The following is a 25,417-nucleotide window of genomic DNA, read 5'->3' on the forward strand; positions in this document are numbered from 1 at the left end:
CTTACGACCAGGGCGCTGGCAGCGATGCCGCAGAGATACAAGTATTTCCATCAGCGCTGGGAGCATCCCTTGTGCCACGCTTTCCTAGCCGCAGACCGCCCCCTGCCCCCAGCTCCCCGCCCGGGCGGGCCGCTGATCTGCTCTCCATCTCTGTCATTTTGTCATTGCGACAGTTGTGCAGAGTGGAATCCCACAGCACACAGGATTGGCTTTCGGGATTGGCTTTCCTCACTGGGCTTGGCTGCAGAGGTTGCTGTGTGTGTCCACGCTCCTCCGTGGCACGTACGCATCGGCATGTGTAACCGCTCAGCCTTTGGGGGCATCTGGGTTATTGCACTTTCTGGCTGTTGTGAATAAAGCTGCTGCAAACGTTAGTGTGTAAGGTTTTTGGTTGAACACACACCCTCATTTCTCTAGGATAAATGCCCTGAGTGCAAACTCTCTGGGTCATATGATTGTTGCACGGTTAGATTCTTAAGAAATTGCCACATTTTCCCCAAAAGCTTGCATTGTTCGACATCCCCACCAGCGGTCCCGGTTTTTGTGTTCTCACACCAGCGTTTGATGTTAGGTTAGCCGTTTGGACAGGTGTGTAGTGATGTCTTGCTGCTTTGACGCACATTCTGTTAGTGGTGATGGGGTTGAGCGATCCGCCGTCTGGCTGTCATCCTTCGTGAAGTGTCTCTTCGCGTCTTCTATTCATGCTTTAACTGAACTGTTAAGTTTTGGGAGTTTTTTTCACTATAGCCTCTAGTCCTTTGTTAGCTACGTCGTTTGCAAGCATTTTCTCCTGGTCTGTGATTTGTATTTTCATCCTCGTAACAAGTCTTTCAGGGACAAGAGGCTTGTCCAGTTTATCCATTTTTTGTGTGTGTGTGGCTTGTGCTTCTGACATCTAGTCTGAGAACTGGTTGCCTTGTCCTAGATCCCGAAGATTTTCCTCCTATGAGAAAGTGTTGTTTTTCTGAAATTTTGATAGTTCACATTTTACACTTACATCTCTAATCCATTTTGAGTTACGGTCATTATTTTGCCTATTGATGTCCAGTTGCTTAACCACTATTTGTGCAAAGGTTGTCCTTCCTCCACTGAATTGCTTCTAGACCTTTGTCCAGAATCAGTTGGGGTGTTTGTGGATCTGTTTCTGGGCTCTCCGTTGAGGTCTGTTGATCTGCCTGCACCAGGGCCACACAGCCTGATCACAGTCACTGCATAGTAATCTTGAAATTAGGCAGACGGACTCCTCTCACTTTATTCCTTTTCAAGTTTGTTTTAGTTATTCTCATTCCTTTGCCTTTCCATATGTTTTAGAATAATACTGCCTATATCTACAAAAAAACTTGCTGAGTTTTTGTTTGAAATGCATTCTACCTGTTGTCGATTTGGGAAAAGTGACATCTTGACTATGTTGAGTTGTCCAATCCATGAATGTGGTATGTCTCTTCTTTAGATCTTCTCTGATTTCTTTCCCCAGTGTTGTGTAGATTTCAGCAGACAAGTCTTGTACATGTTTTGTTAGATTTACACTTCAGTATTTCATTAGTTTTGTGCAATTATAGATGGTGTTGTATTTTAAATTTTGGTGTTCATGGCTAGCATATGGGTATACCGTTGACATTTATATGTTGACTTTGTATCTTGGGACTTCATTCAACTCACTTATTATTTTTAGAAGGTTTTTCTTAGTAGGTTCCTTGGGATTTTCTACAATCATGTCATCTGAAAATGGGGACAGTTTTGTTTCTTTTTCCCAATCTGTTTGCTTTTTATTTCCTTTTCTTGCCTTATTGCATTTGATAGAACATCTGCCACTCAGTTCAATAAGAGTGATGAGAGCAGACTTCTTTGCTTTTGCAGATGGCACTTTATATCAAGTTGGGGAAGTTCCCCTCCTTCTATTTTGGGGAGAGTTTTTGTCATAGATATGATGTTGAATTTTGTCATATGCTTATTCTACATTGATTGATATGATTGTGTGATTTTTCTTCTTAACCTGTTGGAATAGTGTATTAGATAGATTGTTTTTTTTAATGTATGTATTTATTTTAGAGAGAGAGAGTGTGTGTGCATGAGTTGGGGGAGGGGCAGAGGGAGAGAATCCTCAAGCAGATTCCCTGCTGAGTGTGGAGCCCCATGCGGGGCTCGTTCTCAGGTCCCTGAGATCATGACCTGAGCTGAAATCTAGTGTTGGATGCTCAACTGACTGAGCTATCCAGGCACCCCATATTGATTCTTTAAAAAAATATTGAGCCAGCCTTGCATTCCTGGAATAAACCCCAACTGGTCATGGTATATAATTCTTTTCATATATTGCTAAATTCTGTTTGATAAAATTTTGTTTAAGATTTTTACATCTATATTCATAAGGGATATTAACCTATGGTTTTCTTTTGTATTCTCTTTATATGGTTTTAGTATCAGGGTAATACTTGTTCCATAAAATATATTGGGAAGTATTTCCTCCTATTCTGTTTTCTGCAAGAGAGTGTGTAGAATTGGTATTAGTTCTTGTTTAAACATTCACGGAATTCTCCAGTGAAACCATTTAGAGGTTTATTTTTTATTCCAAAACTGGGAGCTTTAAAATTATGGATTCAATTTTCTTAATACTTATAAGTGCTATTCAAATTACCTATTTCATTTTGGATGAGTTGAGGTAGTTTGTATTTCATAGTACTCCTTTGCTATCTTTTTGGTAATAAATACCCCTCCAGTGTCTGTAATGGTATCTTCATTTCATTTCTGGTATTGGTAATTCGTGTCTCTGTTCTTTTCTTTGTCAGTCTTGCTAGAGTTTTGTCAATTTTATGGACTTTTTATAAAGAACCAGCTCATTGTTTCATTGTTTTTCTCTCTTTTTCTGTTTTCAGTTTTCTCCACTCTTATGATTATTATATCCTTCCTTTTGCTTGCTTTGGATTTATTTTCCTCTCCTTTTGCTCACTTCTTGAGATAAGAACTTAGACTTTGATTTGAGATTATTCCTTTTTTTCTGATGTATGCATTTAGTGCTCTAAATATTTGTCTTATCAGTGCTTTAGCTGCTCCCACAAAGTTTGGTATGCTTTACTCTTTTGTTTTCATTCAGTCCCATGTATTTACAGAATTTTCCTTTTAAATTCTTTCTTTAATGCATGAATTATTTAGAAGTGTGCTTATATTTATAGTTTTAAACTATTTGGAGATTTCTGTTACCTTTCAGTTATGGATTTCTAATTTGAATCGGTTGTGGTCAGAGAACACATTATGTATGATTTCACTTTTAAATGTGTTGAGGTTGTTTTGTGTCCCTGGGCATCGTCTGTCTTGCTATATGTTCCATTAGCACTTTGGAAAGAGTGTATATTCTGCTGTTATTGAGTGGAAGGTTCTATGAATATCACTTAGAATCTGTTGGTTGAGCTCTTCCACATCCTTGCTGACTTTTCTGTCTAGTTATGTATCAGTTTTTGAGATGGGGGTGTTGAAGTGTGCAACTGTAATTATGGATTTGTCTCTTTTTCCTTTCAGTTCTATCCATTTATGTTTTATGCATTTTCCTCCTCTGTTGTTTGTTGCATATACATTTGAGGTTGCCATTCTTCTTGGTGGATTGACGTTTTGTCACTATATAATGTTCCTCTCTGTGGTAGTTTTCTTTGTTCTGAAGTCTACTTTATCTAATGTCAATATAGCCATGCCTACCTTCCTGTGGTTAATGTTTACATATTTTTTCATCCTGACTGTGTATCTATTTGAAGTGAATTTTTGTAGACCTAACATAATTGAGTCTTTTAAAATCTCTTTAGTCCATTTGGCCCATCTCTGTCATTTAAATTGTATATTTTGACCATTTAGCCTTAATGTAATTATTGATGTGTTAAGGCTTAATGTCTGTCATTTTGTTTTTTGTTTTATGTTCTCTCTGTTCTTCATATCCATTATCTTTTTTTGCCTTTTTTGTGGGTCATTTGAATATTTTTAGAATTCCACTTGGATTTACCTATAATTGTTTTTGAGCTTTCTATAGCTTTCTAAGTGATTGCTCTGGGCATTATATTCTGTACATATAACTTTACCACCATCTGCTGTGATACCAGTTTGAGTGAAATATACAAACCTTACTTTCTTTTATGTCTCTTTACCCTCCCCCACTTACAACATAACTGTCTTAAATATTTTCTCTACATACATTTAGAACCAAATCTGATTGCACTGTAATTTTTGCTTCAACTGTTAACCATAATTTAGAAGATTTGAGAGGAGAAGAAAAACCTATTGTATTTATTCATATTTTTGCTTACTGTGTTCTTTTTTCCTCCCCAGAGTTCTAAGATTCCTTCTTTTATTGTTTCCTTTCTGTTTAAAGAGCTTTCTTTAGCCATCCTTTTAGGATAGGTCTACTGATGGCAAATTCTCTTGGTTTCCTTTAATCTAAGAATATCTTGATTTTCTGTTTATTCTTACAGGATATTTTTGCTGGATATAGAATTCTAGACTGATCGTTCTTTTCTTTCATTACTCCAAATATATTGTGTGTGGCCTCCATGGTTTCTGATGAGAAATACACTATTACTCCAGTTATTTCCCCACTATACATAAGGTATCATTTTTCTCTGCCTGCTTTCAAGATTTTTCTTTGTTATTAGTTTTCAGAAGTTTAATTATGATGCATCTTTTTTTTTAAAAAAAACATTTTCTCTATTTACTTGTCAGAGAGAGAGCGTGCACAAGCAGGGGCAGCGGCAGGCAGAGGGAGAGGGAGAAGCAGGCTCCCCGCTGAGCTGGGGGCCCGATGCAGGACTCGATCCCAGGACCCTGGGATCATGACCTGAGCTGAAGGCAGCCGCTTAACCAACTGAGCCACCCAGGCGTCCCGAATTATGATGCATCTTGGTGTGAATTTCCTTGGGTTTATTCTATTTGGGATTTGATAAACTTTCTTGAATCTGTAGGCTTATGTCTTTTCCCAAATTTGGGATGTTTTCAGTTGTTATATTTTTGAGTACTTTTTCAGATCCCTCCCCCCCTTCTCTTTTTCTGGGACTCTGATGAAGTTATAGGCTCACTGGTCCCTGAGGCTCTGTTTATTTTTAATTTTTCATCTGTTTTCTCTCTTGTGCAAGTTTAGGTAATATCTGTTGGTCTGTCTTCCAGTTCACGGGTTATTTCTGTTCCCTCCCTGCTGTCGAGTCCATACACTGAGCTGCTTGTTTGAATTACTACATTTTTCACTCCTAACATTTCTACCTGGTTCTTATTTGTCTCTACTTCTTTGCTGAGATTTGATGTTGTTGGGTTTTTTTAATGAAACTTTGTTTTTCATCTGTTTTCAGCATGTTCATAATTGCTTATTGAAGCTTTCTTACTGTGACTTTTTATTTAAACTCTTTTTTGGGTAATTCTAACATCTCTGTCACCTCATTGTCAGCAGCCGTTGGTTGTCCTTGTCCTATTTGAGATCTTCCTGGCCCTTGGGATGATGAATGATTTTCAGTGGAAATGTGTACATTTTCATATGATGATGTGTGACTGTGGGTCTTCTTAAGCCTCTGCTTCAGCTGACATTCTCTCATGGCTCTCACAGGGGAGGAGGGGTGCTGCCCCATCACTGACAAGTGGACACAGAAGTCTCATTCTCCAGTTGACCTCTGTCATTACTCCAGTGGGGAGGCTCCTTGTTGTTGCTGGTGTGGTTGGGGGCTCCTGCTCTCTACATGGTCCCCACCAATATCATGGTGGGGTGGCCTCATTTCTGTTGGTGATGGAGAAAGTCCTGACTCTCCATTAGCTCTTTCCTGACACCAGTCCAGTGGGGTGAGGGAGGGGTACCTTGGTACTGCCCAGTGGGTGTGGAAACCCAGGCTCCCCGCATTACCTGCACCAATATAGTGGAATGTGAGGAGGATTTGTTACCACCCGGTGGGGAAGAAAGTCCCAGCTCCTTTTTTCGGCTTATTTGACACCACCCCACTGGGGGTTTGGGGTGCCTATTACAGCCACACAGGTTAGAAGTCTGGGCGCCCTCCCTCAGCCTTTGCTGCTGTGGGTCCGGGTGGGCGCCAGTTTTTCTGGGGTGTCTGTTGAGTGGTCATTGTCTAAACACATTGTCTCATTAGGCTGCCGCTTTCCTGGTCCTTTGGCTAGAGAGAACAGTCATTTGTGGTGGCTTTCTGTCTGCTTCTCCTGGTGTGTGTGGGTTTCTGGCTCTCCAGCTCCACGTCTGGGATGGATGAAGCTAAACCCCACCCCAGAAACCTGACCCCTCATGCCGCTCCTCGGGGTTCCCAGTCCCTTGCCAGGCTTCCTCCTTCTCTCCCTCTTTCAGAGTCTCATGTTTGTTTTCTGTACAACATCCCTGTGTTTTAATTGCACTTTGTGGGAGGAATCGGGAAAAGCACGCCTACACCATCTTTCTGGAAGCATAAGTGAAGCCCCTAGTTTTTGGCTCAGAGATATCAGGATCCACTTGGAGTTTTAACGTTCTGCCTCTTGACAGCTTCTGTTTGACCGTGTCCTGGTTTTCTTGTCTTTCCCAGCTCTGGAAGCCCCTCCAGTCTCCGCGCCTTGGCCCACCGGAGCACAGACAGCTCCTGTTCTAAGAAGCTTTTCTGTAGGGCCCAGTCGGCCAACACCTCTGGTGAGTTTGAGCATTCCCTCCTCATCCTTTTCACCTGTGAGCCAGTCACCCCTGTCGTGGTGTGGTCCACCTCTCACCCCTTCTGCACCATGGCCAGAGAATGGTCAGTTCCTTGCAGGCGGGCCCCTGGTTTTGTGTTAGAATGGGGAGAGGGTGGATGGGGTTGTCCTCAAGCCTGGGGAAACAAAGCTGCCCCCTGGTCACCAGCTGATGTGACCTCGAGGGGACTTAACGGGACCATAGCTCGAGGCCCCAGCCCTGCCTTTTCCTCTCTGCTCCTTGTTGCTGTGCCCATGCTGGACCCAGCCAGTGCGTCTAAGGGTCGATGGTGGATGAGGGGGCTTCTCTGAGCATCCCTGCCCCATTTTTGCATGGACCCCGAGGAGGGGGGGGAGCACCCGTTTGTGCCTGGGGGCAGGGAACAATGGCAGGAAGCCCATGCTTGGTGTTTCTGCAGAGTCAAGGCATGCCCTGAGCTCATGGCCTAGTGCCCAGCGCCTGTTTTACTGAGCACCTACTGTGTGCCCTGCTGGCATGGTTTCATGTGCAGCCTGTGGTTAAAAATGGGCATTTGCTGAGTGCTGCCCGCATGTGGATCTTACCTTGACCAGTTGCACAGGAAAGCGAGGTCATTGCGTTCTCGGGAGGACGTGGTCACCAGCAGGTACACACCTCACTCACAGCCACGTGGGCACGGAGTAGCTCAGTCCAGCCCGGGCAGAGCACACGTGTCCTCTCTCCTGGCCCTGCAGCCGGGGACCATCAAGGACAGTATGGGAGGCCCAAACCCCTTTGGACAGTGTTTCTCAAACTTCTCTTTTTTAATTGCCCATCTGAGAAGACATTTTAGACGTTTTTTCCTAATTGTCCACCCCAGTGAAATGTTAACACTGCGAAATGCTGTAGATCTGTCTGAGAGCCTGTTCTGTCTATACCTTTTACTTAAAAACACTAAGATCTGTTTCACCCTCCAAGACCCCAGTGAGGATGTGTCCTGAGGATATAACTACAGCAGGTAAGAGCCAAGGGACAGAGCCACTGCCCCATCCCGGTCCTGGTCACCGTCGGCTTTGGGAGCACCACACCCAGTCCTGCCTGAAATTCCCCTGTTCAGGCCCTTCCGTGCTGGTCCTCTGCGTGCTCTGTGCTGCATCCTGCCCCTCCCCTGGGCAAAGAGGGGCATTCTGGCTGGGCCGGGGGCTGGTGGCGGGCTCCGTGAAGGAACATGCCAGCCCCAGCTGTCACGGCCGAGTGGGCAGAGCCGGGGTTCCCCTTTCTCTGTCTCCAGCTGATGCCCGATGCTGTTCCCTTGTCAGGAACCACCTGGCTTTGAACCCTGGTCTGCACGTTGTACGTGCTCATTCATCATTCTTGCCTTTGGGGAGGTCGGCGTCAGGCCAGCTGGGCCGCGTTAGTTCAGGACCAGGCTGAACATCCCTGAGACTTCTTACTTCTGGGTTTTCTTGGGAAAAGGACACTTGGCCAGTTGATTGGATTTCTGGCCTGTCACCATCCCGGGGTCTGTGGTGGTGGGCTACCCTGTGGACAGTTCTCTGCAAATCCTTTGTCAGGGCTGGGTCTTGAGTCTGTTCTTAGGGAACTTCTGTTGGCTCCCCAATGGTGGGGAGCACTGGATTTCAGAGTCCCCACCCCGGCGATGGTGGTCGTTGCCACACAAGGCGAAGAAGGAAGGAGGAAAGAGCCGGTCTGGGCCCCTCGTGAAGGTTAGGGGTGAATCTCCAGTGGTAGTTGGCCTGCTTTAGGGGGTGGCCGTTCACGGAGAGACTAGCCCGAAAAGAGCATCCCAGGGCCTCTCGGCTGGAGGCAGGATGGCTGGAGGCCCTTGTGCTGTGGATGGAGAGGGCTTTCCCTCACTGGGACGTTGTGGGCCAGGCAGTGCCGGGTCCTGGGCTGGTGGCGGAGTGGGGGCAGAATTATCGGTCAGGCCGAGGCTCCTCTGGTCTCCTTTTCCTCCCTCCCAGCTGCCCCGTCCTGCGTCCTCATGCGCCCCAGTGCTGCCTCATCGGGAAGCCACCGAGGGACCCTGATCCTCAGCGGCCTCCCCATGTCCTACAGGCCTCCACTCATCACGTGTGGCCCCCGTGTGGGCCCCTGGCGTCCCCTGCGCCCTGGCCGCAGCATCGTCTGCGGGGAGATGTTTATCACATCGTAAACCCGCGTGGATTCTGGGCTTCAGGCTTCGGGCCGCGACCACCTCCTGCTGCCACGCAGGAAGAACGGGACATTACCCTTGAGTGGCAATTCAGTGACTAGCCAGGACGTCACATCATTAGTGGCAGAGGGTTGCACTTCACAGTGACGACTGATTTACTCTCCATGGCGAATTCTAGCAGGCGACCCGAGGCGCTAGCTTACGAGTTCAAGGACTTGGTTTGCCTCCAGTGTTCTTTGTTATGGCCTCAAATTATCCTTGCCGCTTGTGGGTGTAATCAGACACCCCCTAGGGATTAATCAGATGGCAGAGAGGGTTTCTGATGCTCCGGGTGATCGTCCTGGGCGGTGAAGGGGATGGCAGACGGGCCTTGCGAGCGTGCGGCTTGGGCCACAGTTCTGCCTCCCGCAGCCATGCTCAAGCGTCTGCTCCAAAATCAAGGGCCAGGGCATGTGGTTCTGAGTCCGGGCTCGGCAGACCCTGGCTCACACGCCAAACCCTGCCCATCTTCTGCTTTTGTTGATAAGGTGTTTTTTTTTTAATGTTGGTAAATTACACGTGGAGTAAAATGTACCGCTTAGCTGTGTTTAAATGCACAGCTCAGGGGCATTAAGTGGATTCACACTGTTGTGCAGCCGTCTACACCATCTGTCTCCAGAACTTTCCATCTTCCCAAATAGAAATTATGTCCCCCTGAGACACGAGGCAACCCCACCCCCAGCCCGGGGGCCCCTCATCCATTCTCTGTCTCCATGGATCTGGAGACTCTAGGGACCTCGTATGGGTGGAATCCTGCAGTATTTGTCCTTTTGTGTCTGGCTTATTTCACTCAGCATCACGTCCCCAAAGTCTGTCCATGCTGTGGCAGGTGTCAGCGTGCCCCTCGTGTTCAGGTGGAGTCACAGTCCAGTGTGTGGATGGACCACGTCTTGTGTACCCACGCATCTGTCTATCCATGGATACTTGGGTCTCTTTCTTCCGCCTGTTCGCTGTTTTCATGAGTGCTACGGGGATGGATGTACAGACACCTGTTCAGGGCCCTGCTCTCTGTTCTTCTGGAGATGCCCTGGGGTGGGCTTGCTGGGTCACACGGTTACTCTGCTTTGCTTTAGAGGAGTCGCCAAACTGCTTTCCAGGGCGGCTGCCCCATTTTACCTTCCCAGGAGCCGTGCACAAGGGTCCTGGTTTCTCCACGTCCTCTCCAGCACGTTTTTTGTCTTTCTGCTCATAGCCATCCTAGGGCGTGTGAAGTGGTATCTCACTGTGGTTTAGATTAGTGTTCCCTGATGACTAGGGATGCTGAGCATCCCTTCGTGGGCTTATTCTCCATCCCTGTATCTTCTTTGGAGAAATATCCATTCAAGTCCTTTACCCATTTTCCAATGGGTTTGTTTGATTTCCGTCATTATGTTATAGGAGGTCTTGATATACTAAGGATATTAATCCCTTGCTGGACATGTGATTTGCAAAATGGTTTCCCCCAGTCTATAGGTTGCCTTTTGTAAATAAAGTTTTATTGTCACACAGCCACATCTGCTCCTTTGCATGCCACCTCGGGCTGTTTTCACGCTCCAGCAGCGTCCTGGACGTGACAGACCATGTGGTCTGCAGAACTGAAAATATATCTGAGCTGGCTCTTTACAGAAACGCACGATCTGGGCACGCTGAGTGCTGAGAACCAGCAGTGGGTCTCTGATGGGAGGCTGGGACCAGCTCACTCTCCACAAATCCCAGGGGCACGGGCACACAGCATGGTGGCATCTGGTGGCCCCCTGGTCTAAAGCCCACAGAGTCTTGGTTAAGTTATGTGGCTTGCTTCCATCTGTGGAGGGTGCTGACCCTGGACAGGGGGCTCCTTCCTGCTGGGGTGCCGCGCAGGGAGGCATTTAGGCCCAGTGTCCACTGGAAGAACCAGGCTTATCATGCAGGGCTGGGTTGGCCATAAAACAGAGCTGGTTCTGGGCTTTCCTCCCAGTTAGTTCTGCCCAGCGCTCTGTTTGTAACTTACCTCTGCTCATGGGGTCTTTGGCTCTTCACATGACTCTTGGTCATCAAGAGGTCTTGGAGGTCAGGGAGCTTGGGCCGTTGTGCCCTGCGCCGAGCAGTGCTGTGCTTCCTGACTGGGGGGCAGGTAAATGTGCCGGACCCTGCGGCCACCCACCCATCTCGGGGCACCACGGATTCGGTCTAAAAAATTTAAGAAATAGCCTTATGGAGATGTAATTCACCCACCCTGCGTTCCCGTTTAAAGAGAATACCGTCCAGTTCTTTTTTGTGCATTCACGCCGCTCTGTCGTCCTCACCACAGTCAACTTTAAAGCGTGTTCATCGCCCTCCCCCCACCCCCGCAAAGACCCCCCTGAGCCCGTTAGCGGTCACCTCCCCTCCCCCGCCCCCAGCCGCCAGCCGTCTGCCTTCTATCCGTGCGGACTTGTCTCTTCCGGACATTTCACCTACGTGGAGTCGCACACTGTGTGGCCTCTCGTGTGTGGCTGCTTCCACGCAGCGTCTTCAGGACCGTCCACGTTGGAGCAGGTGTCAGGGTGTCGCTCCTGTTTCTCGGTGATGGATGCACCTCATGCCACCTGTCTGTTCATCGGGGTGGACGTTTGCGCCATTCCCGCTACAACGTCCGTTATGAGTAAGCCTGCCACGAATGTCCCCGGATGAGCTTCGTGTGGACCTGGGCTTTCGTGTCTTCAGAGTCTGCAGCTGGGAAGGATAGCTTTGCTGCATCTCTGGGCAGCTCCGGGTTTAACCTTTCAGGAGCCGCCGGACCGTTCCCCCGAGTGGAGAACCATTCGCCTTGCAGACAGCTTCGTCCGAGGGCTCCTGCCTTTGCCAGCCTCTGGCTGTCTTTGATCCTGGCCGTCCTGCTGGGTGCACAGTGCTGTCTCCTCGGGGTCTTGCCGAGTCCATTTTGATCGTCAGCCGTGTGCCCCGTGCGGCGTTGGCCTGGGCAGGGCAGTCTACCCCACGACCCGGGTGTGTCAGCACCCCCCACCCCAGAGATGCCAGAACATGAGAAGATACAGAAAATGAAAAACACGATGCAGATGATTTGTTTGAAGAGCTGTTTTCGCGGGAGCTGGCCAGCTCCCGGGCCCCAGAACAGGAATATCACACCTGCTCAAGACGTGCAGAGGGGGCTGCTCAGATGCCCCCGCTGGGTCTTTGCCGCCATTGGTGCCCCGTCGTGGGGATGTCCGGATGGAGGCTCTTGCATTTCAGAGACACTGTTTGGGTCCGATGCCCCGAATGGCCCACGTGATGGTGAAGTGGTCCGCGGCAAGGAGCCGGCATGTTCCTTTGCTCGGGTAGCGTAGACATCCTCTTAACAGGAGGATGGGCGCCCTCCTCGGTCCCCAGATCCCGCCCTGGGAATTTACCTGAGGGAAGAGTGACGTGTATTTGCAAACCTAAGGATGTTCAGCTTGGTACGATTTATGATCGTGAAAAACCAGGATAAACTATGATTTCCAGAAAAGAGGAATACGGGAATAAGGAAATCTTGGTGTCGTAATGGGACAAAACCGAACGTAACTGGAAATGACCAACTGCTCGGCAGCACGTGATGACCGGCAAGGGCACGGAGCAGAAGCTGTAGTGGGGGGTCCACCCGAGGGAGCAGGAGGGAGGGAACACAGAAGAGGAGGGGCCCCATGGTGCCCCAGGCAGAGACTGACGGTTGCGGCCACAAGCCCAGGGACGCCTGGTCCCCCAAGAGCTGCAAAAGACAGGAAGTGTCCTTCCCTAGAGCCTCTGGAGGGAGTGGGCTGAGGACAGAGGACCCAGCGTGTCCTGCCAGGCCCCGCCTGGGCACCACCGGTGGGCAGTGAGCATCTCCATCCTCTGTGTCCACGCTGGGGCCGGACACTCCCACGGAAATGCCCCAGAGCGTCCCATGCATTTAAAGGTTCCTCCACAGACATGCGAGGCACCCCCCTGCCTTCAAGAACTTCATCCCGGCCTCCTCCGGAGCCAGGAGCCACCTGGAGCCCTGTGCTCCCTCCTCCTACCTTGTGTATTTCTGGTGGGCCAGCTTCTCTCCCGTTGTCTGCTTTGGCCGCCCGGGATCTTCACGTGCGAGCTCGGTGGGCACATCATAGCCCCCCATCCTAACACTGAGATGGGTGATTCTCACTACAGTAGGAGGTGCGGAGGCAGGAGGAGGTGGGACACTCCCCAGGCCACCTGCTCATAAGGTCAGCGCTGGGGATCCAGACGTGTCCTCTGGCACGCCCCACGTCCCTGATGGTTCTGTCCCTGACCCTGGGCTTTGGCCCCCTGCTCTGTCCGCTACCCCTCCCTGTTCCCATGTCCTTGGCTGGGGAGGTGGGGGTCTCCTATCTCCACCCGCACGTTCTCTGTGAAGCACCATGGGCACCGTGCTCCCTGGGCCTGCATGGGCTGCAGCTGCAGCCTGGGGCATCAAGGGGGAGAAACCGACCCCTGGGTTTCCCTCCTGGCCTCCCCCTTGCCTCCTCCTTCCAGTTCAGACTTGGTTGCCAGTGAGGCGCTTGGGGAAAGAAACATCTGCAGCCCCCGTTGGGGTGGGGGAGCCGGGGAGCAGGGGCCCAGGCTGGGTGTCGGAGTCGGGGAGGTGGCACGCTTCTCCGGTGGACTGGAGTCTTCCCGGAAACTGCTGCAGCCCCGTGAGGACTGGGTTAGGAGGTCCAGGGATGGGGCTGGCGTTCGCCGTGCTCGTCCTGTGAATCCTCCTGCGCATCTCAGCCAAGGACTGACTGCTTCAGCATCTCTCAGCAGTGCTGGCCCCTCGTGCCCAGTCTGCCTGTCTGCTAGGTTCACCGCGGCCCCTGCTGAGAGCACCCAGGCTGTGCGCATGCTCCTCCCCAAGGAGGAAGACAACAACTAGATCAGTTTCTCCAGAAAGGCCTGCTTCGTCCTAGGAGATGGGCTGTGTCATTTCACTTTGACCGCAGAGCCTGACCCGAGGACCAAGAATTCCCCGGCATCTTGCAGATTCTAAGACTGCATCCACAAGAAATCTAGTTCATTAGAAATCTGTCTTCTTAGCCTACTTCCCAGATGATTCTGCTGCCGGCCCCACTGGTAAAACTCCGCTCTAACCCTTAGGGGTCTTTAAGACCAACCTCTGGGGCAAGAGAGCATCTTTACCCTTACATGTGGTTCTTACCCCTGGGCTTCCTGGTAGCCAGGGTGAAAAGGGAAAGGTGGGGTAACAAAGGCCAATTGTCTGACAGTAATTCATCTGGAGAGCAGACTTTCCTTGGCACTCCAGTCTAAGGAATGTTTTTCACGTGACATGGTGTTTTCAGTTGGGGTTTTGCAAAACAAAAACAAAAACAAAAACAATATGGTTTTCAAGTACCGTCTGAACTTAGTGAAAGCCGAGGACCTAACAGAAGCGGCTTTGGGGTGGACACTGAGCTCCGGTGGCTCAGGTATGTTACCTTCTTGTATTTTGAAGTGATTCAGAGCCGTGGGCAGAGGTTACTTTGGGCAAGGCCAGAGCTTTCCCCAACAGTGGATTGAAGAAGAAGAAGAGGGAGAATTGGCTGAGCACAAACTGTGTGACTCCATTTTGGTGAAACGTCCCAGCAGGCGGGTCTCAGGGACGGGAGAGCCAGGGAGTCCCAGGGAGGCCACCTGGCCTGTGAAGTCTTGGAGCTGTTACCGCGGGCGGGGTCAGGCAGCTTCTAGGGCTGCGGTGACCCCAAGGAGCCGGCTCCCAGGGTTGGAGGTCCCAGGATCCCAGGTGCAAGGGAGGAAAGGGCACCAGCCACACGTCCAGTCTCTGTTCGCTGAGATCTTTTACCTGCAGCCCCGGGTCTGCTAGCGAGTTCTCTGCAGCAGGGAGGGCCCGGGGGCAGGGGTGGAATGTGGTTTCTCCGGAAGCCCGCACCAAGTGGGTGGCGGTAACTGGGTGGAGTGAGTTACCAGCCGGTCTTCTCCGTGTGCAGGTGGATTCCTGGGGCTCAGGGACACACCCTGCTGGTGAGAAAGAAGTCAGGCGAGGCCGGATGTAAATAAAGTTATATTCCTGTGAATACTCACGTATACTCATTTCTTCCAAATGAGAAGAGCCATGTGGCCAAACCAGGGATTTTCTCCCGGGGGTGACACTGGGCCTTAACCACAGATTACCAAGGGCGGATCGACAGCACAGCCCCGGGGACCCCCTCAGACTGAGGTTCACCGTCGAAAGGGCCCGTGGAAGTTACCTAAGCCAGCCGTTTTTCACATGTGGGGGTCACAGACTTCTTTGAGAATCTTTGTGAGGACGTGGGTCTAAACAGTCTTTGGCAGGTTCCTGCCACTCCCCGGTTCCCCCTACGGAGCCCACACCACGGGATCTGGGGCGGGGGTGCCCCCCAGTGTGTCTCCCCGAGCAGCTGGAGGCAGGGGCCATGTTGGGGGACCCACATAAGAAGCTTGCGTCCAGAGCACTTGCTGTCCGAGGATGCAGGGACACACCCAGCAGAGAGGGTCTCGTGCCGGGCCACCGGCCAGGTGAGCTGGTGCTGGGCTGGAATCCAAGCTTGTCCTGCTGCAGGGGAGTTGCTGTGGGGCTTCATAGCTCTGTGAGAGGGTCAGGAGTTCTGGGAGTTTGTGTCCAAGGTTTAGGAAGCGGGTCTGTGTGTGCGCGTGCGTGTGTTGGTGTGTGCACACCTGCCAAATGCCGTGGTCCTGTGAACACGCTGTCCATGAGGGGGCTCTGTGACACGGGGCACAGTGGAGGTTCCGTGTGCCACGGGACCCCTGACCCACGCTACGCCTGGCTGGGTCCCTGAGCCAGAGCACCCTCTGCGGGGTCATGCCAAAGCAAAGCGGTGTCTGAGTCGGCCGCGCACACAGCTTGGGGCATCTGTGCTGTTGTTTTCTGGGGGTGGGAAGGGAGATGTGCGTCCTGATTGGCCTGGCTGGGGGCCCCCCTGCACTGCAATGTGGCTTCTGGATTAGAACAGCCCCTTGGAAGCCCCCCAACCCTGGGCTCCATGCACTTTACCCACACCTTGTGGAGACCATCCTCGTGGCCTGGGGATGGGCTGGCCTCCAGCGTCCAGGCTCCCCCGCGGCCACCAGTTCCTAACCAGCTTCCCCCAGTCCTGGGTGACATGCAGAGACCTGGCCCCTGACAGCGAGCTTTATGTGAAGCTCCGTGGATTTGATTTGAAGGACAGGCCGTGTTCTGTGTTGACTTCCTCCCCGACACTGGGAGCGAGTGACCTTCCCGTTAGGGCTGGTGCTCATGGTGCATCTTGCTTCCTAAAATATCTTGCCCTGGGGAAATAAAATGTTGGCCATCCCAGTTGCGTTGTGAGATTTCTTTTTCTTAATCTCCCTGGCCCGTGATATGCCAAAATGTAGTAGACTCTTGTCTGAACCCCAAGGGTGTGTGTGTGCATGTGTGGGTGCACCCTTGGGCTCTGGCTGTTTTGCGTTACCGTGTTGTGCATTTCCATCTGGGGCTCATGCTGGTGTCTTACTGGCCTCCCACCAGACGCCCTTTGCCCCCTCCGTTATGCCAACCTCGCTGTCCCGGGAGCTCCTTCACGGCCGGCTGCCGTGTCCCAAGCACCTGCCCAGGACTCCGTGGGGTAGGGGAGGGGCGAACCCTGCTCAGGCGGCTGGACTGCCCTGGAATTTGGAACGCAGCCCCGGAGGAGTAGGGTTTACGGGGCAGGGATTCCACTCCCGTCCTTGGACTTGAGCCTCATCCCTGGCCATCTGCACGTCCTCTCTGCTCTCAGCTCTGCTGGGGCTTCCTCCTTCCCTGACGGCTGCCCCCTGCCCTGGCACGTCCCACCACCCAGCAGCACCCACTTCAAGCCCTCCAGGGTGCCTTTCCGGCCGCATTTGCTTTCAGTGCCCCTCCTGGGTTAAAATACAGTGATAATGGGACAGTTGGAACTACAGGGCGGCTTTCTTTAGTTGGATTTTAGACTTTTTAAGGCCTTCAGAAGTTTTTCTGGGGAGCCTTCAGACTGCCAAACCCAGCATGTCCCTAGGGCTCTAATCCCCGTCTCTGTCTCTGATTTGTTAATGGAATCAATTGAAAGTCAGGGAAGGGTAACTCATAAAACCTACAGGAACGGATACAGAGGAATTCTTTACTCATTGTCCAGAGATGAGCAGTGCCCTCTGCCCCCTTCCAGGGCCTGCCTCCCAGAAAGGCCGGCTCAGGGCTGGCTTCCAGGGAAATGCCACCTTGAGAATTGGTCAGAGCTGAGGACAAGCAGACCTGACTGGGGAGGAATCAGGCTCACAGGGTCCGGGGCAGCTAGTCCTGGCCACTGGGACGGTCCTTTTCTGCAATGTTCTGTCTGGTGGAATCCACATTGTCTCCTTCCTTCCTTCCTTCCTTCCTTCCTTCCTTCCTTCCTTCCTTCCTTCCTTCCTTCCTCCCTCCCTCCCTCCCTGCCTTCCTGCCTTCCTGCCTTCCTTCCGTCCTTCCTCCCTTCCTTCCTTCCCTCTTTCCCTCCTTCCCTCCCACCCTCCCTCCATCTGTCCGTTCCTCCCCGTGATGTCTCTATCCTATTACAGACTTACCATGTGTGTAGGTAGCGCCCGGTCTTGGGGAAGCCGGGGGAGGGGCTGTGTGATGTCACTGTGTCTTCACACCTGTGCACGTGGAAGTAGATCAGAGGCATGGGCAGGGATGGGAGGATCGCCGTGGGTTCCCACTTTCTCTGGATACTTATGCTTCTCTTCCTCTTCTCTGTTTATTGCTCCCTCCCGCGTGGCCATCCCACCCACGTGCGCGTGTGGTCGCCTTCCGCGCGGATCCTCCCTGGGTGTTATCAGAGGGGGTTCAGCTCATGGAATGGATTCACATTCACAGAGCATGAAAGGCAGAGGAGAATCCAGCCACTGCCACATGGAGACGTAGTTCAGGCCCATCCGGTGTTTCTGGGGAGCGCCCCTGTCTGCGCGATGTCTCTCAAATGGGATTGGGAATGGGGAGGAGCGTCTGTGAACGCACCCGCCAGGAGTTAAGGAAAGCACTGAAGACTTGGCATGGACGGTCCCTCCGCACCTCCCACCTGCGCAGGAGCAAACGCCTGACCGCGCGGGGGTCCGCGCTGGTTTGGAGAGCTCATTGGGTCGTCGTCCCTCTTCCATTCATGGAGCCATCACGTGAGGGGACAGGGAGAGTACCGCATGGGCCGGCTCGGGGCACAGGGACTGAAGTCAGATGTGGGTCCCCCAGGATGGGGCATGGGGCTGGTGAGACCCTCGTGGTGACTGGAGCCCCTCCCCCTGCCACAGTCTAAGGGCAGCCCTGCTGGGCCTCAGGTCTCCCTTCAGCCACCGACAGTGACCCAGGACACGGCCCTCTGGACTCCCCTGCAGACTCTGCCGCTCCCCAGCCACCAGCCAGCTAATGGATAGCCGTCCCTAGTCCAGAATTCCAGGCATGCGTAGGGGTGACTCAGTAGGTCGGGGGAAGCAGCGTTGGCAGACCTGCCCCTTTCCAGAACGTTCCTCCTGCTGGAATGTAGAGATAATCCAAAGGTTTCCCACCCCCGTTTCAGGAACCTGTGCAATTCTGACATGGGCCTCCTTACATTTAATCCCAGCAAACAGGTGTGCGAGGACCTGGTGGGAGAATTCTGTTCGAGGGGCGCGGGCAGGGGGCCAGTGACGCCCCGGGGACGCTGTGGCCGAGCTCTCCCGCCCGCCTCCCGCAGGACTGTGCCACCTTTGCTGGGTCCCAGGATGGAGTAAAGAGGCTGGAAGTCGGAGACCCTGGCAGGAGCGTGGGCTGTGGCCGGCCGAGTACAGGCGGGGCGTGTCCCCGGTTGGGGCCAGGGAGGCTAGCCTGGAGCTGCCTGGGGCAACATCCTCTGACAGAGGCCGTGACTGCGGATTCCAGACGGCCCAGAGCTGGTGACAGTGACAGGTATGGTCCAGGCCGGCAGGCTGGGCGGCACCAGCAAGAGCCCAGGACCTGGGATGCTTCTGGTCACACTCGGCACCGACTCCAGGTTCCCGGCGGGCGTGTGGCCTCCTGGAGTGGGACTGCCAAGAGCCCTGGGGACCCAGGGTCTTCCCTCCTCTGGTTTCTTCCCTTTGTACCCCACGGGGGCTCCCTTCGTGGGAAAGGGGAGCAGAGTGGGGTACAGACGTCAGGCTGACTCCACTTAAGGCTGGCTCTGTCCCGCCTGCCCTTAGCTCCGTGCTCAGAGGGACAGGGTCCCACGCGCCCAGCCCCGGGTCCAGACACTCATTCCTCTGCCTGGCATCCCCGTCAGCATCCCGTGGATGGGCCAGTGGGGAGGTGGTGCCTCTAGGGCGTGGGCATCCAGCCCCTTCCCGGGACCCTGGGCTGCGTGGGTCTGTAGGCAGCATGGACGGACGAAGGACTATTTGTGAGGACGTGACGCTCGCCCTTGGTCTCTCCTCTGTGAGTCTGATCTGGCTTATACGGGAGCCATCTCGAAAGGAGACGGGGCCCAGGTGAGCAGGAGTTCTGCTCTCCGCTAGCAGTGCAGGGCTGGCCGGCACGGGACAGATGCCCGGGGGCGGGGGGCTGTGCCAAGAAGCCCTGCCTCAGCCGTCCTGCTGCACCCGCTTCCGCCGAGGGGAGGAGAGAGACCTCTGTGCCTCGTCACCCGGGAGTTTGTCTGTGGGGACTCGGGTCCCTCCCTGCACAGCCTTGCCTCACAGCTGTCCAGGCTGCCCAGATGGGATGCACACCGGATCCTGTTACCTGCCTGTGGGATTCCTCCTGCAGAAGCAGCCCCCATCCCAGGAGAAGTCGCGTGCGCTTGGCCCTGGTCCTCTGGTCACCATGGAAGCAGCCGTTCCTGGGATCATCTCTCTGTTGTTCGTTTGACATTTCTGACAGTTATCAAAAAGCAACTTATGTTCTTATAAATCAGTCCAGCCCTCAGTTTCCCCACCTTTGCCGTGAAGTCTGCTCCTTAGGATTACAGCCGCAGATGGACAAGACACTTACGTTCAGGGTCCCCGAGACCACTCTGGGGATCACCGATTCTCTAGAAGGAGGCACGGACCTCGGTGAAGCTGTTACGGTTCACATGGCGGGAGGATCCAGGTTAACATCAGCAGAGGTACGCGGCCGTCCAGAGAGGCCAGGCGCCAGTGGCCAGGCGTCCTCCCAGTGGGGTCTTACGGGCGGTATTGAATTCTGCCGGCAGCCATGCGGGACAGCACGTGTGAACTGTGGCCAGATGGGGAGGCCCTCGAGCCCGGAGTCCCGGGATCTTATTGGGGGTTGGTCACCAGGCACGGCTGACCCTGGTGTCCAGTCCCTCCAGAGGTTAAGCTGGGACCAGATGGGCTAAGGCCCCCCCCCAGCCACAAATCACACTGTTGGCATCAGCGATGTGATGTGGCCCAAGGCCTCGTGGGGGGCAAAGACGCTGTGTCAGGCAGATCATTCCCAGGAGCCAGGCAGGGGCCTAGCCTGTCTTTGCAATGGGCCAGGTTTGGGCGGCTCAGGCCTGCTGAGTTAACCGCCACCTGCTGAGTTCACCACCACCGCAGGACAGCCTGGAAGAGAATGGGCGCCGCGTCCACGCTGTGCGGAACCACGTCCTGGTGCTACCACGTAGCAGCTCCTGGCTTAGGTGGTTTTTATCTCTCTGAGCCTCTCTTTCCTCGTTGACGTAGGGCTGGTCTCGTTCCCTGCCTGGCAGGGGTCTTGGGAGGTTGGGTTGTTAGCACATGCTGAGCCCCGATGACTCACAGGGGTTTGCTGTCTTGTCACCGTCACCAGCAGACAGGTGGGTTTGCCTTCGTGGACTCGCCCCACGCATGCCCATGGCTGCGTTTCCTTCATCAGCTGGAGTCACTGGCGTGGTGCTAATGGAAACAGGAGTCCCATTTCCTCTGTCCTCACCCACAGACCCGGGCCCTGAATGGGGAGTCCCGAAAGGTGAGCCCAGGGACTGGTCTTTTCCACATTTAGTTTCTTATTTTGGAACACACACACCACCTCCTCCTTGAGGGTCTCCAACCAGCTCAGCTTCCCCAGGGGCCCAGGTCCCTCTCATGACCTGCCCGATCCTCCTGGGGCCATGGGTCCAGGAGGCCCTGGCCACGTCCAGGTCCCCACAGAGGCCCTGATAGAATCACTCTTTGGGAGTGATTCGGGTGACTCATCGGAGCCCTTGGGGTGACTAGTACCAGCCCTGAAATTTCCATGGAGCAAATGTTGCAAAGTACAAGGATTCCATCGGAAGAGTCAGGGAGGACCGACTGCATCTTGAGGAAGGGTCCAGACACATGAGCGCTGAGTGGGGTCTGGGTGGGGCCTGGGTGGGGCCTGTGGGGGTGTGGCCAGCCCCCCTTTTCTTTTGTTACTTAAACACGGGGCCGGGCTCCTTGTTGGCAAGGTTCCCCTGTGTCCAGACTCCTTGTTGGCCTTTCTCCTGCCGTGACTCGCTGTCACCACCCCGCTGCACCCCCACCGTCCCACTAGATGGAGGTCCCTGGAACGGAGGGCGATCTGGCCTCCCTGGTCTGATTTCTTCACTGCCAGCCTGTGAGGGCCAGGAGGCATTGGCAGGAGCTGGGGTGATTTGGATGGGGGACGAAGGCAAGAGCTGGGGTGATTTGGATGGGGGACGAAGGCAAGAGCTGGGGTGATTTGGATGGGGGACGAAGGCAAGAGCTGGGGTGATTTGGATGGGGGACGAAGGCAAGAGCTGGGGTGATTTGGATGGGGGACGAAGGCAAGAGCTGGGGTGATTTGGATGGGGGACGAAGGCAAGAGCTGGGGTGATTTGGATGGGGGACGAAGGCAAGAGCTGGGGTGATTTGGATGGGGGACGAAGGCAAGAGCTGGGGTGATTTGGATGGGGGACGAAGGCAAGAGCTGGGGTGATTTGGATGGGGGACGAAGGCAAGAGCTGGGGTGATTTGGATGGGGGACGAAGGCAAGAGCTGGGGTGATTTGGATGGGGGACGAAGGCAAGAGCTGGGGTGATTTGGATGGGGGACGAAGCCTTTGGTCCAGGGCCATGGAGACCAGTCAGTACACAATGTCTGATGCGGCCGTGGGTGATGAAGAACGAAGTGATTAATAACTCACCGAGCCCGTCCTCAGCAAGCAGGATGTTCCCCGAGCCATGCAGGTGGGGGCCACGATGTCACATCCCAGGGACCCCATGCCAGGCTCACCTGATTCTAACGGCTGCCCCCCCGTGTGGATGTCTGGGGTCACTTAGATCTGGGGGTTTTCATGTGTTTTCTGTATAAAACTTTACTTAGTTACCCCGTGGAAAATTTGGAAAACAAGACAGGGCCAAAGTCCCCTGGCCCCGGTGCGGGCTGTCCCACGGACGTCTGGCTCCCTGGCCTCCTGGGCCGTGGCTTTGACACCTGGGTCAGCACCACGTTCATTTTTCACCTTCTGCACTTTCTGTCTTAACCTGAGACGGTGGCCGTTACATGCAGTGGGCCGTGTGGCAGTCCAGGTGGGGCCGGGAGCCCCATGTGGAGAGGAGTAGCACCCCAGGGGTCCACCTTGACGTGCTCTGGCCCACCTGTGACTCGGGCACTTTCCTAAGGTCATCCTGTGCTGGGTCCCCTCCAGGCGGTGGCCTCTGTGGACACCTGTGCAGGGCCACCTGGCTGCAGGCTCCTGGGGGGGCTGCCTGAGATGGGGAGCATGCTGAGCATGGATTTGGGGGCCCTGGGTTCTCGCTCTGCCTCTGCCTGGCTGTGGGCCTGGAATACCCTCACCTCTCTGGCCTCGGTCTACCCACCTCTGAAATGGGGTCAGTAAGCCCCGCCCATCCCCCACGTGTGCTGCTAAGGTACGTGGGTTTGAGCCCCTGGGGGGGCTGACTGTGCTCTCTGCTCTCTTTCACATTCTGAGCTCTTGTTCCTTTACCTGCCTGGGCCCCGGGGGGTGGGGGGTGTGGAGTGAGACAGGGTGAGGCCGGGAACCAGCAGCCTCCCGGGTGGGGCGGGCTTCCCAGTACAGAGGCTGTGGCCCGGCTGGTACCAGCATCTGTCAGGCCCCCCCTTAAATGCAGGGAGTCGTTTGTGCCCCTCGGACCCTCGCAGCTGGGTCGCCGTTCACTCACTCCGCACTCCTCCGTGGTTAAGCACCTACTGTGTACCCAGTGGGCCATGTGGGCACAGTCCTTGCCCCTCACGTAGCAGCGCGGTCAGGCAAGCAGACACACCAGTGCTTGAACAAATACTCCTGTGGTCAGTGTCCTGTGGGTCAGGGGCCCTACTCCCTTCAGAGAAGCGCCCCTGAAATGTGGCATTGGCGAAGGCACTTGGCAGCTTCTAGAAGGTTCCTCGGATCAGGGAGACTGGAAAGAGTTTCGAGTCGCAGCCCCAGCCCATCCCCAAATTCATTTCTACCCATCAGGCAATGACTCTTCCCTGCGGGCCAGGGGATGGAGGGGCTCTCCCCACGGAGCCGTCTGCGGGGTGCGGATGGCACCCACACGGCAGCCACGAACCACTCACCACCCAGATGTGCCGAGCTGTTTCTTCTGTGTAGAACGGGGATGGTCGCTGGACTTTCAGCAAAGCTGAGATCACGAGGTGTGCGTGCTGGGAACTCATGGGGACGCTCCCCTTCCGGGGACCGTGACTTCATACGTGGGGTGCTTCCTTCTGTGTGGTGCCTCAGGATGCGTGGTTTCGTGGGCGTCCTGGGGCCGGTGCGGGGATGGAGGGTGTGGGGAAGAGTAACCCACACGTCCACAGGCTGTCCTCGGAGAGATCTGGGACCTGACTGAATCTTGGAAGAAACGTTTAAGGACCACTCATCTTCCTAAGCAGCCACCGTTGCCTTTCTGTGGGGTGGCTCTGGGCGCGGATCTTCGTCTTGTCCACTGATGATGTGTCCTCAGTGCCTATAAGGGGCCTGGCCATGTCTTAGGTGCTCAGTAAATATTCGTTAAATGAGGGGTGATCAGAACGTTGAGCACAGATTCTCCTCTATATCATAATCACTAAAACAAAGATCTAAAAAAAAAAAAGAGTAGTTGAGCCAGGATGCCCCTCTGTGGTCTGGCTGAGGGGGGTGCATCTGAGCACAGGGTGGGTTTCGTGGGTAAGCACGCGTGACAGCAGATGAGGGACGGCCGCCGTCCAACCACGTTGACATGGGTGGCTGAGACGTGGCCGCCCTCAGGGGTCAGCACAGAGCCACCACGGGACCCAGCAGGCCCACTGCTAGGCATGCAGCCACGAGAATGAAAGCGTGATCACGTATGTACGTCCAGGAAATTGAAAACGTGTGTGAATGCTCACAGCAGCATTATTCACAATAACCCCGAAGTGGAAATAACCCAAATGTGCATCAAGAGATGAATGGATCGGGGCGCCTGGGTGGCTCAGTGGGTGGAGGGTCTGACTCTTGATTTCAGCTCAGGTCATGATCTTGGGGTCGTGAGATTGAGCCTCGCGTCGTACTCTGCGCTCAGCGGGGTTTCTGCTTGGGATTCTCTCCCTCTCCCTCTGGCCCTCCCCCCTCCAAATAAATAAATAGATCTGTTAAAAAAAATAGAGAGATGAATGGATGGACAGATGTGGTCATCCATTCAAAGGAATATCCTCCACACCGTAGAAGGAATGCAGCGCTGTCACCTGCTGCAACGTGGACGCATCTCAGACAGTGAGGGAAGCCAGGCACGGATGGTAACATGTTGCATGAAATGAAATGCACATGTTATATGGAGTGCACAGGATAGGCGGGCCCACAGAGACAGCAGCCAGTGGCCGCCGTGGGCAGGAGTGGCTGGGGGAGGCAGGGGCTCTGGGAGGAGGCCAGAATGGGCCGAGACTGGTAACAGGCACGGGGTTTCCCTTTGAGGTGACAGTAGTGGTCTGGAATTAGGGGGTGCTGGTTGCACAGGACAGCTTATAACCACTGAACTGTACGTTAAAAAAACCCCACAAAAACCAAATGCCATTGCAAGCCTATGAGAACAGCCAAAATTCGGGCCACTGATGTGAAAGGCTGAGCGGCGGCAGGAACTCTCACTCCCCCCGGACGGGAATGCAGGACAGGGCAGCCAGCCACCCTGCAAGATGGGGACAGTCCATCCGGTGATCCCGTGGTCACACTCCATGGGATTTGCCCACAGGAGCTGAGAACCTGTGTCCACGTGAAAACCTGCACACGGGTGTTTATGGGAGCTTTCTTCATAATTGCCAAAGCTTGGAGGCTGCCGAGACGTCCTTCAGCAGGTGGATGGGCAAACAAGCCATGGGTCATCCAGACCGTGGGAAAGAGCTCAGCGCTAAAACAATGCGCTGTGAAGCCGTGAAAAGTCACGGAGGAGACGTGGATGAGTCCGACTCCGTGAGAGAAGCCGATCTGCAAAGGCCACACACTGTGTGATTTCTACTCTGTGACGTTCTGGAAAAGGCAGTCAGTGGTTGCCAGGGTTTGGAGGGCGGGGAGGGAGGAACAGGGCGGGGACCCCACGCCACCTGACACCGTGGTGGCGGACATGCGTCATCACGCGTCTGTCTGAACCCGCAGGACGCGCACAGCCGAGAGTGACCCCTGAGGTCCATCCACTGTGGACTCTGGGTGACAGTGATGTGTCATGTCTTCTGGTGGGGGTGCCGACAGGGGGAGGGGCGTGCACATGGGGGGTGGGGGGGCATCGGCAGTCCCGGTGCCTTCCTCT

At 53.8% G+C, this 25,417-nt stretch overlaps 1 protein-coding gene across 1 annotated transcript in view; it reads left to right on the plus strand.

The window, feature by feature from the left end:
- SHANK2 (SH3 and multiple ankyrin repeat domains 2) overlaps nucleotides 1-25,417 on the plus strand; it is a 506,338-nt gene that overhangs the window by 22,779 nt on the left and 458,142 nt on the right. Inside the window, exon 2 of the mRNA XM_078057637.1 lies at nucleotides 6,519-6,619. The gene's annotated coding sequence lies outside the window, so the exon portion shown is untranslated. The remainder of the gene's footprint in view (nucleotides 1-6,518; nucleotides 6,620-25,417) is intronic.

This window comes from Halichoerus grypus, chromosome 11 (assembly GCF_964656455.1).
Source record: "Halichoerus grypus chromosome 11, mHalGry1.hap1.1, whole genome shotgun sequence".
Lineage (NCBI taxonomy): Eukaryota > Metazoa > Chordata > Mammalia > Carnivora > Phocidae > Halichoerus > Halichoerus grypus.